This window comes from Budorcas taxicolor, chromosome 5 (genome assembly GCF_023091745.1).
Source record: "Budorcas taxicolor isolate Tak-1 chromosome 5, Takin1.1, whole genome shotgun sequence".
NCBI classification, from domain to species: domain Eukaryota; kingdom Metazoa; phylum Chordata; class Mammalia; order Artiodactyla; family Bovidae; genus Budorcas; species Budorcas taxicolor.
Window position 1 is genome coordinate 67,096,601 of NC_068914.1, and position 12,421 is coordinate 67,109,021.

The following is a 12,421-nucleotide window of genomic DNA, read 5'->3' on the forward strand; positions in this document are numbered from 1 at the left end:
CCCCATCTATTTCCCATGAAGTGATGGGACCAGATGCCATGATCTTCATTTTCTGAATGTTGAGCTTCAAGCCAAGTTTTTCACTCTCCACTTTCACTTTCATCAAGAGGCTTTTGAGTTCCTCTTCACTTTCTGCCATAAGGGTGGTGTCATCTGCATATCTGAGCTCATTGATATTTCTCCCAGCAATCTTGATTCCAGCTTGTGTTTCTTCCAGTCCAGCGTTTCTCATGATGTACTCTGCATAGAAGTTAAATAAGCAGGGTGACAATGTACAGCCTTAATGTACTCCTTTTCCTATTTGGAACCAGTCTCTTGTTCCATGTCCAGTTCTAACTGTTGCTTCCTGACCTGCATACACATTTCTCAAGAGGCAGGTCAGGTGGTCTGGTATTCCCGTCTCTCTCAGAATTTTCCACAGTTTAGTGTGATCCACACAATCAAATGCTTTGGCGTAGTCAATAAAGCAGAAATAGATGTTTTTCTGGAACTCTCTTGCTTTTTCCATGATCCAGCAGATGTTGGCAATTTGATCTCTGGTTCCTCTGCCTTTTCTAAAACCAGCTTGAACATCAGGAAGTTCACAGTTCACATATTCCTGAAGCCTGGCTTGGAGAATTTTGAGCATTACATTACTAGCATGTGAGCTGAGTGCAATTGTGCGGTAGTTTGAGCATTCTTTGGCATTGCCTTTCTTTGGGATTGGAATGAAAACTGACCTTTTCCAGTCCTGTGGCCACTGCTGAGTTTTCCAAATTTGCTGGCATATTGAGTGCAGCACTTTCATAGCATTATCTTTCAGGATTTCAAATAGCTCAACTGGAATTCCATCACCTCCACTAGCTTTGTTCGTAATGATGCTTTCTAAGGCCCACTTGACTTCACATTCCAGGATGTCTGGCTCTAGATGAGTGATCACACTATCTGATTATCTGGGTCATGAGGATCTTTTTTGTACAGTTCTTCTGTGTATTCTTGCCACCTCTTCTTAATATCTTCTGCTTCTGTTAGGTCCATACCATTTCTGTCCTTTATCGAGCCCATCTTTGCATGAAAGGCTACAGTAGAAATCAAAGTTCTGTTTCTTTTGCTTAGGGCTAGACTGGTGTCTATTTGGCACTTTCCACCTCCTTCAAATGATAACCTATCAATTTTCAGATAATCCATGCTTTGAATTTTTAAAGACAAGCCAGCTATTTTTAAAGACAACACCATTAGCTATTGTAAGGGCTATACACTTCTAATTGAATGATCAGTGTATACAAGTGGAAACTTGGCTTTCCCTGCTTAGGCACACTTTGAGGGATGGACCAAAAAAAAAAAAAAAGAAAGTCAGAACAGAATCGAGTCTCCAACCAAAGTAGGCACATTGGGATCTATCAAATTAAAGCCAAATGCCACAGTTTCACTGGAGCAGACCTGATTTCACCACTGCATTCTCAGAGGGAAGAGGGGAGGAAGGGCATACACTCACAAGCTCCACCACAAGCCAGAGCTCCAGTTTGTTCTGTGAAATTCAGAACATATTTAATTCTTTTTTTCCTAAAATTTACTCTTGCCCTCACTTAGGGTCTGGCTGGAGCTAAAATCATAAGAGCCAAAGACAGCAGGGGAGAGGCTGCTTTATTGTGAAATCCAATCTGAGTAAAAGCAAAATGGATCAGCAATCTTTTGACCTCACCTAGAGGCACAGTCTGACTGATCCACATGGTTTAGAGAACTTGGAAAAGGTCTGATGAGCTGTCAAACCACTGAAAATTTAAAGCTTTGTTTGTCACCCTCTATAGAAATGATTCCACAGTTTCTCAAATTCCAGAAGCTTCCTAAAGCAGGACCAACAAGTTTGAGGAGACATAAGTCTCTTATGACCCTAAAGAACTATCCTCCTGTGTCTGGGACTCTGGAGATCAGCCCAGGCCAGTTATCTAGAGGCGATAATGGATTCTGCTGGAGCCGTCTGGACTAGACTTACCCCAAGAGATAGATCATTTCCAAACCAGCATCAAGTGTGGGAGGGTGGGGGAAGCACACGGATCTTCACCACTTTTTGGTTCCTGCGTCAAGAGCTAATCCCAGACATGGCAATGACGTTAAGGCAGGAGTCCTGGCAGCAGCTGCCACTGGGTCAACAGGTTTAAACTGCAAGCAGCCTTTAATGCACAGATTAGATCAGACAGAGTTCCTGCCTCTCAGGGGCTCCCTTGCCTAAAGTAAGTAAGCAAGCGTCAGTCACTCAGTCGTGTCTGACTCTTTGCAACCCCATGGACTGTAGCCCGCCAGTCTCCTCTGTCCATGGGATTCTTCAGGCAAGAATACTGGAGTGGGTAGCCATTCCCTTCTCCAGGGCATCTTCCCGACCCAGGGTTCAAACCCAGGTCTCCTGCATTGCAGGTGGATTCTTTACCGTCTGAGCCACTCCCTTGCCTAAAAGCACCCATTATCTCACTCTCTCTTGACTTATATGTGACACCCAAACTGATGTAAACCCCTTCTGGCTTGTCCTCATGGACTCGTCCATCTTCCCACCATGTCCGCCATACATTCTTACCCTTCAGACCGATGACTGGCAGCCATTTTCTGTGAAGAGTCATAGAGTAAATATTTCAAGGTTTTGGGCTCTATGGTCTCTTTCATAATTATTCAACTCTGCTATTGTAGAACAAAATCATTTGTAAGGAGTAATGTAAATGGATGAGTCTGGCTATCTTTCAAAAACTCTTTAAAATACACCTATTTATCTATGACTGTGCTGGGTCTTGCTGCTGCTTGAGGGCTTTCTCTAGTTGCAGTGCACGGGCCTCTTGCTGCGGTGACTTCTCCTGTTGCAGAGCACATCCTCTAGAGCGCGAGCTCAGGATTTGTGGCACTTGGGCTTAGTTGCCCTGTGGCACACAGAATCTTCCTGAACCAGGGCTTGAACCCATGTCCGCCGCATTGGCAGGTGGATTCTTAACCCCTGAACCACCAGGGATGTCCTCAACAAAACTCTACTGACAAATACAGGTGGCAGGCTCGATTTGGTCCCCAAGCTGTCAGTTTGCTCACTTTTGTTTTAAATAGACCCAACTTATTCCTTTGTAGGTGCTGGTTCTTCTGCCTGGGATCCTTTGTCCTTTTATCTCAGCTCCAATATATTAATTCATCAAAATTCCTTCTTTATTGCAAGATTATTAGATGCCAGAGACTGTTCTAAGATCTAGAGATGCAACCGTGAAAAAAACAGACATTTTCAACAGTGATAGACGTTAAATTCTAGTGGAAGCAAATGAGCTATAAAAAAGTAGCAAACAACAGCATTCACGCCAGGTGGAACCAGGATGAAGAAAAATAAGGGAGGGTAGGTGAGTGAGTACGTTATTTTATTTTTTTAATATTTATTTATTTGGCTGTGCTGGGTCTTAGTTGCAGTATGTGGGATCTTTAGCTGTGGCATGTGAGATCCAGTTCCCTGACCACGGATTGAACCGGACCCGCTGCACTGGGAGTGTGGAGTCTTAGCCACTGGGCCACCGGGCAAGTCCTGAGGATGTTCTTTTAAATAGTGGTTGAGGAAGGCCACTCGGATGAAGTAACATGAGAGCAGAGATGAAAATAAAGCATGAATTCAGTTAATGTGGATATAGAAGGGGGAGTAGTGGTAGGAAAAGCATTTCAGGCACAGGGAATAGCAAGTACAGGGCTCAAGGCAGAGCCTTCTTGGTATCTTAGAGGAAGTGATAGGAGGCCAGTGTGATTGGAGTGAGGTGAATGAGGGGGGGATGAGCTCAGAGAGGCGGCGATGGGCAAAATTTTGTAGGGCCTCGTGGGGCCATGGAAAGGATTATAATTTTCATTTAGAATAAGGCTAGAAACCACTGAAGGGTAGAGACCAGAAGACTGCAATAATCTGCCTTGTATTTTAACAAGATCTCTCCCATAGCCACGTGTAGGATAGAGTACAGGGAGGCCAGAATAAAAGCAGAAAGACCTGATAAGAGCATTTTACAATAATCCAGGTGACATAAGTTTCCCAGGGTGACAAGAGGGGAAGTGTTAAGAGTTTTTAGGTTTTGCATATATTTTAAGCTGCAAGGTAAAATGTGAAGGAAATAGTCAGGGATGATGCCAAGAACTTTTGACCTGAGGAACTGGAAGGATGAAGTTTCCATTTATTGAGATGGCAAAGACTATAGAAGGAACAGATTGGGTGGGAATAATCAAGATTTTAAAAAAATTATGTTATATGCAAGATACCGGCTAAACCTGTAAGTGGAAATTTCAGGTAGCCTGTTATAGGACATAACTGCTTTGGAATTCAATGGGAATATCATGGGTAGGGGTGGGTATTGGGGAGTTATCTGAAATAGATGATATTTAAAGCCCTGAAATGAGGTAGGAACACTTAGAGAAAAGGGAGAAGAGAACAGAGTTCAAGGATGGAGTTCTGAAGTACACCATGTTCAAAGTTTAGGAAGATAAAGAAGAGTCAGCACAGAGGACTTAAAAGCAGTGACCGTGAGACAGGAAGTGAAGCAAGAGTGGCCTCCCAGGAGCCAAGTGAAGAAAGCCTTCCAATAAGGAGGAAATGAGCAACTGTGTGAAATATCACTGACATATTGAGCAAGATGAAGACTAAGACACGACCCAGATTCAGCAGTGTGGGAGTCACTGTTGTCCTGGATGAGAACAGTGTGAGGCCTGGTGAGTATGAAAGCTTGTGAGGAGCGTGTCAACAGAGAATGGGAGAGGCCCAAATAATACCGTCCTTCTCCTGGGACCCCATAACACTGCATTCTCTCACAACGTTTTTTCACAGTTACAATTATTGGCTTATATTTCTATCTCTGCAACTACTCAGTGAGCAATCTGAATGCTGAGCCATGTTCATCATCCTCTACACAACCCAGCACGAGGTACTCATTAACTATTTGTCAAATGAATGTGAAACTGTAATCTAAGAAAGAAAGCTTTCATATAGATGAATATGAGACCCATTTAGACTGGGCTTTCCTGGTTGCTGAGTGGGTAAAGAATCCACGTGCAATGCAGGAGATGCAGGAGATGTGGGTTCGATCCCTGGGTCGGGAAGATCCCCTGTAGGAGGGCACAGCAACCTACTCCAGTATTCTTACCTGGAGAATCCCATGGAGAGGAGCCTAGTGGGCTACAGTCCATGGGGTCACAAAGAGTTGGACATGACTGAAGCGACTGATCATGCAAGCATGCCATTTAGACCAGAAAAAGTAACACTAATAAATGGGATTTTAAAAGGAAAGGTGATGGATGCTGTATATTATACATGGTGTTGTGACACTGTAGATATTTGGGTTTATTCCCTGAATATTTTATACTATTTTTGTGTTTACATTATACATAAATTATTCTCCATAGTGTATGGTGAGATCCCTCGACTAATTCAATTTTGTTAAAGAGTAGAGTGAAGATCTATAGAAATTAGGAACTTTATCCTCTTTCTGTAAAGTTTATGTACTTGTAAGAGTAAGTAAAATGTCTCTTACCTCCTTTCAAATTTTCAAAGTTACCAACTCACCATTGTTGTAGGAAGTCTCTAAAAATGCCTAGTTCCTTATTTTCTCTCTTTAAGATTACATTTTAAAAAAATACGAATCACTGAAGTGAGTTACTTTGGGGTCTGAATAACACTGACTTTGTTATTTCTCTTTTTGTTGGAATAATTATCTGAACATTGAGTTCTTAGAGCCATAACAACTATTAAGGTCCAGAAGCACAAATTATTACATGATGATTCAAGTGACTTTCTGATTATACTGCTTAATAAAATTAACACTGGAATCTGAAACACTGTGTCCAGAAGTCAAATGGTGACTTTCCAAGGACCCCTTAAAAAAAAAAAGATTCATTTTAGAGCATAAAATTTTGCAATCTTTATATTTCCAAGTGAGAGCTAGTTAGTGCAGTTAGTTACTACAAATTAGTGATTCAGTTACATTTTATTTATTCAATATGTGGGGAGAAGTTTTAAAAAGTGTTAAGTGAGTCGTTTCATAACACCAAAGCCAAGCAAAATTAGAGCAGCCCCTGGTTGAAGCTATTTTTATCACAATGAGAAGGTTTCTCACTGCACCCTAGGTACACAGGTGTGGTCAAACTTCAGCATGGAAAGAAGTCATGAATTCTAAGGCAATGATTACTAATGCTTTGAATATGTAATGCCACAGACACATTTGCTATAAGAAGCCAAAAACATGTGACAGAGGAAATTAGGTAGAAACAGTTGAAAAAATTTCCCCTTTATATTCCACTTATCAATGGCTCAAAGACCCAAATTCCGACTTTACATAAAGGCTTTCTTTTTTCTATTTTATAGAGAAATAACTTTATAAAAAACTGTTCTTACGAATTACTCTTTTGTGTCTATCTAGCTCCTTATTTTCTGGGTTGTGGATTTAATAGGCTATAATGCTATTTAAACACCACAGATACTTAATGCAGCATGAAAACCCCTTAAGCTACAGGTTATTGAAAAAAAAAAAGTCTCAGTGCCCTGGTCACAAAGTGAAAGATCTTCTTGACATGAACCTCAAAAGTAAAACAAAATTACGTTTCCCTTAGGTTTCTGTGTGTCCCTTGATCAGTAACCATGGTCTCCCATGATTTCATTCACGTACCTCTTAGGGATTCTGTTCCAGCCAGCCAGCTAACTCTCAGCTCTAGGTGCTCTGGAAACTCAGCTCTGGAAAATAGCAGGAGCTAAATCAATGATAAAGCCAGGAGGTTGCAACCATAAATGTTTTTTGAACACTCAAAATAATTACCGTATGCACATCAGGGAGCAAGTTCCTGGTACTCTTGGTGTCAGTGTAACAGGCTGTTCAACCAGGAGTCCTTGATCTAAAGAGAGTTATGTGGTAAGTCACTTCAGTCTTGTCTGACTAAAGAGAGTATCTGTCAATAATGCAATAATAGCCAGCGCCCATTATCGTCATCATCAATTTAGATAAACTAATACAAATCACCAGAGATGTTTAAAATCAGTATCTAATAATTATACAGATATTATAGAATATAATAGAATTTGAAAAATATATAAAAGAATAAAATATGATGGTCTTAGCATGCAGTGGGGAATGTGTAAACATGATGAAGTAGGCCTCTATCTTTACATTTCTTCCTGTTTTTATCCTTATTAAAGGGTCAAGAGAAAGTGTATGAAATTTTATGCTAGCAGACTAGAATTTTATGCTTTCTTTATTAAGAGGGAGAAGACAATATCTTCTCCAAAGACTACCAATTGATAAAGGAGATTATACTTCAGTTCAGTGATTTTTTTGTTTATTAGAGTTAGGTGGAGTTTGCATCAAATTCAGCAACCGGTTTTTCAACACAGTTTTACAGGCATTGCTGGTAACTATTCTTGGGAACTGGGTACATAGATAACATGCTTTCTTGTATTAAATCAGCTTTGTGTAAACCAGAGTGTTTCTGCCCTGCCCTGTTCTGGGTTTAAACAGCCACTCCTTCGTTCTCCGTATTACCCTCCTACTATGCTCAAACAGGGAACTTTTTCATTTCTTTTACTTTCTTTCCTATTCTTAAAAAGAAAATTGTTTTTCTCTTCTTCTTCAACAATTTTCAAGCTGGTCATGCATGTATTTGAAAGGCAGTTGAACGTAGTGGTTAGTATAAAGGTTTGGAGCTAAAGAGTCCTGGGTTTGAAACTCAGGTCTGACACTAACTGTGCCCCTTTGGCAAATTATTATATACTTCGCTCTAAGCTTCAGACCTTCATCTGTAAAATGGGGATATTGATAACTCCTTTCACAGTTATTGGGGTGACTGTTGGAGAAAAAGTAGTTCAAAAGCTGAACAGAGCACAGCATGCAGAAATCATAGCTATTATGATTTTTAAAATGTGACAAACTGACTTGTGAAAACATAGGAAAGATAATTTTTTCACAGAAAAACATCTGTTTCTGCTTTATTGACTATGCCAAAGCCTTTGACTGTGTGGATCACAACAAACTGTGGAAAATTCTGAGAGAGATGGGAATACCAGACCACCTGACCTGCCTCTTGAGAAATGTGTATGCAGGTCAGGAAACAACAGTTAGAACTGGACGTGGAACAACAGACTGGTTCCAAATAGGAAAAGGAGTACATCGAGGCTGTATATTGTCACCCTGCTTATTTACCTTATATGCAGAGTACATCATGAGAAACGCTGGGCTGGAACAAGCACAAGCTAGAATCAAGATTGCTGGGAGAAATATCAATAACCTCAGATATGCAGATGACACCACCCTTGTGGCAGAAAGTGAAGAGGAGCTAAAAAGCCTCTTGATGAAAGTGAAAGTGGAGAGTGAAAAACTTGGCCTAAAGCTCAACATTCAGAAAACGAAGATCATGGCATCTGGTCCCATCACTTCATGGGAAATAGATGGGGAAAGAGTGGAAACAGTGTCAGACTTTATTTTTTTGGGCTCCAAAATCACTGCAGATGGTGACTGCAGCCATGAAATTAAAAGACGCTTACTCCTTGGAAGAAAAGTTATGACCAACTTAGACAGTATATTCAAAAGCAGAGACATTACTTTGCCAACTAAGGTCTGTCTAGTCAAGGCTATGATTTTTCCTGTGGTCATGTATGGATGTGAGAGTTGGACTGTGAAGAAGGGTGAGTGCCGAAGAATTGATGCTTTTGAACTGTGGTGTTGGAGAAGACTCTTGAGAGTCCCTTGGACTGCAAGGAGATCCAACCAGTCCATTCGGAAGGAGATCAGCCCTGGGATTTCTTTGGAAGGAATGATGCTAAAGCTGAAACTCCAGTACTTTGGGCAACTCATACGAAGAGTTGACTCATTGGAAAAGACTCTGATGCTGGGAGGGATTGGGGGCAGGAGGAGAAGGGGACGACCCAGGATAAGATGGCTGGATGGCATCACTGACTCGATGGACGCGAGTCTGAGTGAACTCCGGGAGATGGTGATGGACAGGGAGGCCTGGCGTGCTGCAATTCATGGGGTCGCAAAGAGTCGGACACGACTGAGCGACTGAACTAAACGGAATGGGCCCACGAACACACTGCAAAATTAGTGCCAGATGACATTAGTGGGAATTAAATAAAGAGCTTTGTCACCAAACTCCAGGCAAGCTTCATTTAGAATAGACACACAGGAAAGACAGATAGAAAAAAACCAGAAAGCTGTTTTCACTTGAGAATTGTACATTTCTGCTCTTTACTTTGTCCAGAAAGGTATTTTAGAAGGTAAATCTTTCCTAACAAGTTAAGAATGTGTGGTATGGATCAATTAATGTTATAAAGTAACAGAGACAATAGGCCCTCATCAGAGTTTGGTGCTTTACAATAGGTAAAAAAAGCAAAGAGCAGTTTAATCAGCTTCCATAGGTCTGCATTTCTCTTCTTGAATCTTAGAAGAAGGAATCTTGCTTTATTTCGGCTATTTCCCATGGAGAGCCCTCCCCTCCTTCCTCCAGTATTCAGGCTAATTACAACTGGTGAGGTAGTTTCCAGGCTGAATAAGAAATCAAAAGGGAAGGGAGGAGAGGTGGTGTGGATTTCAGAGAAAAAATAACTTAAGAAAAAGTATGTTCTCAGAGGGGGGAAAATGAGAGAATCAGGTCACTGAGCTGGAGCCAGGAAAAATCCACATGAGTGGAAATTGGAGCGATGAAAGTATTTCATATTAACACATCCAAAGACTGAATGTGCCTGGCCCAGAGCATGTTCTTCCCCTCCTGGAAAGTGGCCGGGGGCTGAAAGACCTCTAGGCTTTCCTCTGTCATATTCATTCACTAATCAGCGCTATTCAGCCAATTGGACACGTGGTCTTACGAGAGGTGCCCTGGAAAGCTGGAGGACACATAGCAACGGTTATAATCAAAACCACGGGAGACTCTTATTTCAGCTTCTGAAATACGAAGCTTCAAAGGCAGACATGCCTCCAATGCAAACAGCACTTTCTTTTCTTTCTTTCCTTCTTTCTTCTATGTTTACAGTTTTAGATTCAAGTACTTGCTAATTATATATCAATAGGGACAGAATGCATTTGGCCTAAAGCAAAGATATAAATGGTTTAAAGGGCAGGCAAAGTGTCATATGTCAGTAGACATTAGTTGAGGTTAAACTCTGCTGATGTGACCAGAATATTGACATCTCTGTTAGAGTCAATATCTCGAAATTGATGGTGTGGTCTGGCATACGTACTTCCTTAATGACTTGCCAGTGTAATTCGAATATATCTAATAGCACTCCACACATCAGAGGGCCTTAAGCTCCTTCCTCTCGTGTTTTCACCAAAAACTCTCAAACCTTTTTGCTATACAAGTCTCAGTTGACAATGTGGTATGAAATCCTGAAAATCTTGGCAAAAAATATATCTGTCTGTCTCTCATCTATATATCTTGTTTGTGTGGCTAATTTTGTTGCAATTCAGGTGATACTGGGCCTGAGTTTGAGGATAAGGATGTAGAGGACCCCTGAACACACTGCAAACTTAGCTTAAGATGACATTAACGGGAATGCAATGCAGACCTTTGTCACCCAACTCCAGGTAAGTTTCATTTAGTACAGACACAGAAAAAAATGAGATAGAAAAAACAATAGAAAAATTATATTTGTCCAGAAAAAAAAAGAGGAATGTTCTTTTATCTTTCTCTTTCCTCCTTTATCTCTAATTGCTGTGCTCTTCTCAGTTTGTACCTTTGCAGCTTCCCCAACATAATGAGGCTTGTTGTCAATGACTAAGGAGTTTTTGTTTTATTTTGTTTATCTAGCTAATCCTAGATGTTCATGACTTCTGAATTTTATCCCTCTGTTTCAGCTCAGTTTGACTTTCTAATTCAGGGTATCCTCTTACAATTCTACCTGGACCAGTGATTCTGAACTCTAATTCTACATGAGAGTCTGATGGAGAGGTTTAAAATATACCAGTATCTAAGCAATTGAATTAGATTACCTGGATTAGGGGTCTGGGAGCTAACCAGTACCCTTCAGTTACCTATTGATGTGCAATAAACCATCCCAATATGTAAATAACTTAAAAGTGAAAAAAAAAGTGTTAGTTGCTCAGTAGTGTCTGACTTTTTTGATTCCATGGACTGTAGCCCACCAGGCTTTTCTGTCCATGGAATTCTCCAGGCAAGAATAATAGAGTGGATGCCATTCCTTGCTCCAGGGGATCTTCCCAACCCAGGGATCGAATCTGGGTCTCCTGCATTGCAGACAGATTCTTTGCCATTTTTTGATAACTCTGTGGGGCAGAAATCCGGGCAAGGCACATCTGGCTGGCTCTTCAGTCCCACATAGTGTCACCTAGAGTCATTCAGCTGCATTCAATGGGCCCGAAGGTCCAATAACGCTTCACTCACATGACAGGCACCTCAGTGATCTTCAGCATGGCCCCTCTCTCACCCCAGGGCTATCTTGGGCTTCCTTATAACATGGTGGCCTCAGGTGAGTCAGACTTCTTAGATGGCATCTGGCTTCTAAAAGAGAGGAAGCAAAAACTGTTCATCTCTTCAAGGCTTAGCTTCTGAAGTCCCATATCACTATTTCCAAAGTCAGTCAAAGCAAGTTACAAGGCGAGCCCAGATTCAAGGGGCGAGGAAATCAATGCTTCTCCCTGATGTGAGAAGTAGCATGCGTGCTCAGGGGCTGAGAAACCGCGGGTGGCAATGTTTTGAGATTACAGATCACGCACCATCAGTTCCCAATCCTAAAGTCATGGCAGACATTTCTATCTCATCATGGCAGTCTCTCCCCTTGGTCCTAGAATTGTTCTCGGTGCCGTACCTCAGAGGTCAGAGGTCAGGATATTGGAATGAGCATGCAGGTTGAAATGTATTGACTAAACCTGCTCTATTGGGAAAAGAGAAAGTTCTAAAGTCTCCCTGCCATGGCTTATGAAGCAGAGGGATTGACATTCTCAGGGAAAATTAGGGAAAGTGCCAGTGTTCTCCTGGCCCCGCCTGGGGGACAGGACAGTCTCACCAGCTCTCACAGTAATCTGTGAAGAAGGAATTACAGGTTTTGTTACTCTCCTCTAGTTTTTTTTTTTTTTTAATGTTGTTTGGCTGCTCTGGGTCTTGGTTGTGGCACATGGGGTTTTTGATCTCCGTGGTAGCATGAGGGATCTTTAGCTGGGGTGTACAGACTGCTAGCTGCAGCACGCGGAATCCAGTTCCCGGAGCCAGGCATGATGCCTGGGCCCCCTGCACTGGAACACAGTCTCAGCCACTGGGCCACCAGGGAAGTCCCTCCTCTAGTCTATAAAGGGGGAAACTGAGGCTGGCTGAACACAAGGCACTGCTCTAGGTGCTGTAGAGAACGTAAAGCTTGCCTAGACATTGTTGCAGTTCTTAATATCATTTTCTGGCAAAGGAAAGGCATTTAAACAACTAACTATAATACCCAACATAATGAAATGAAGTTGATCAGAGA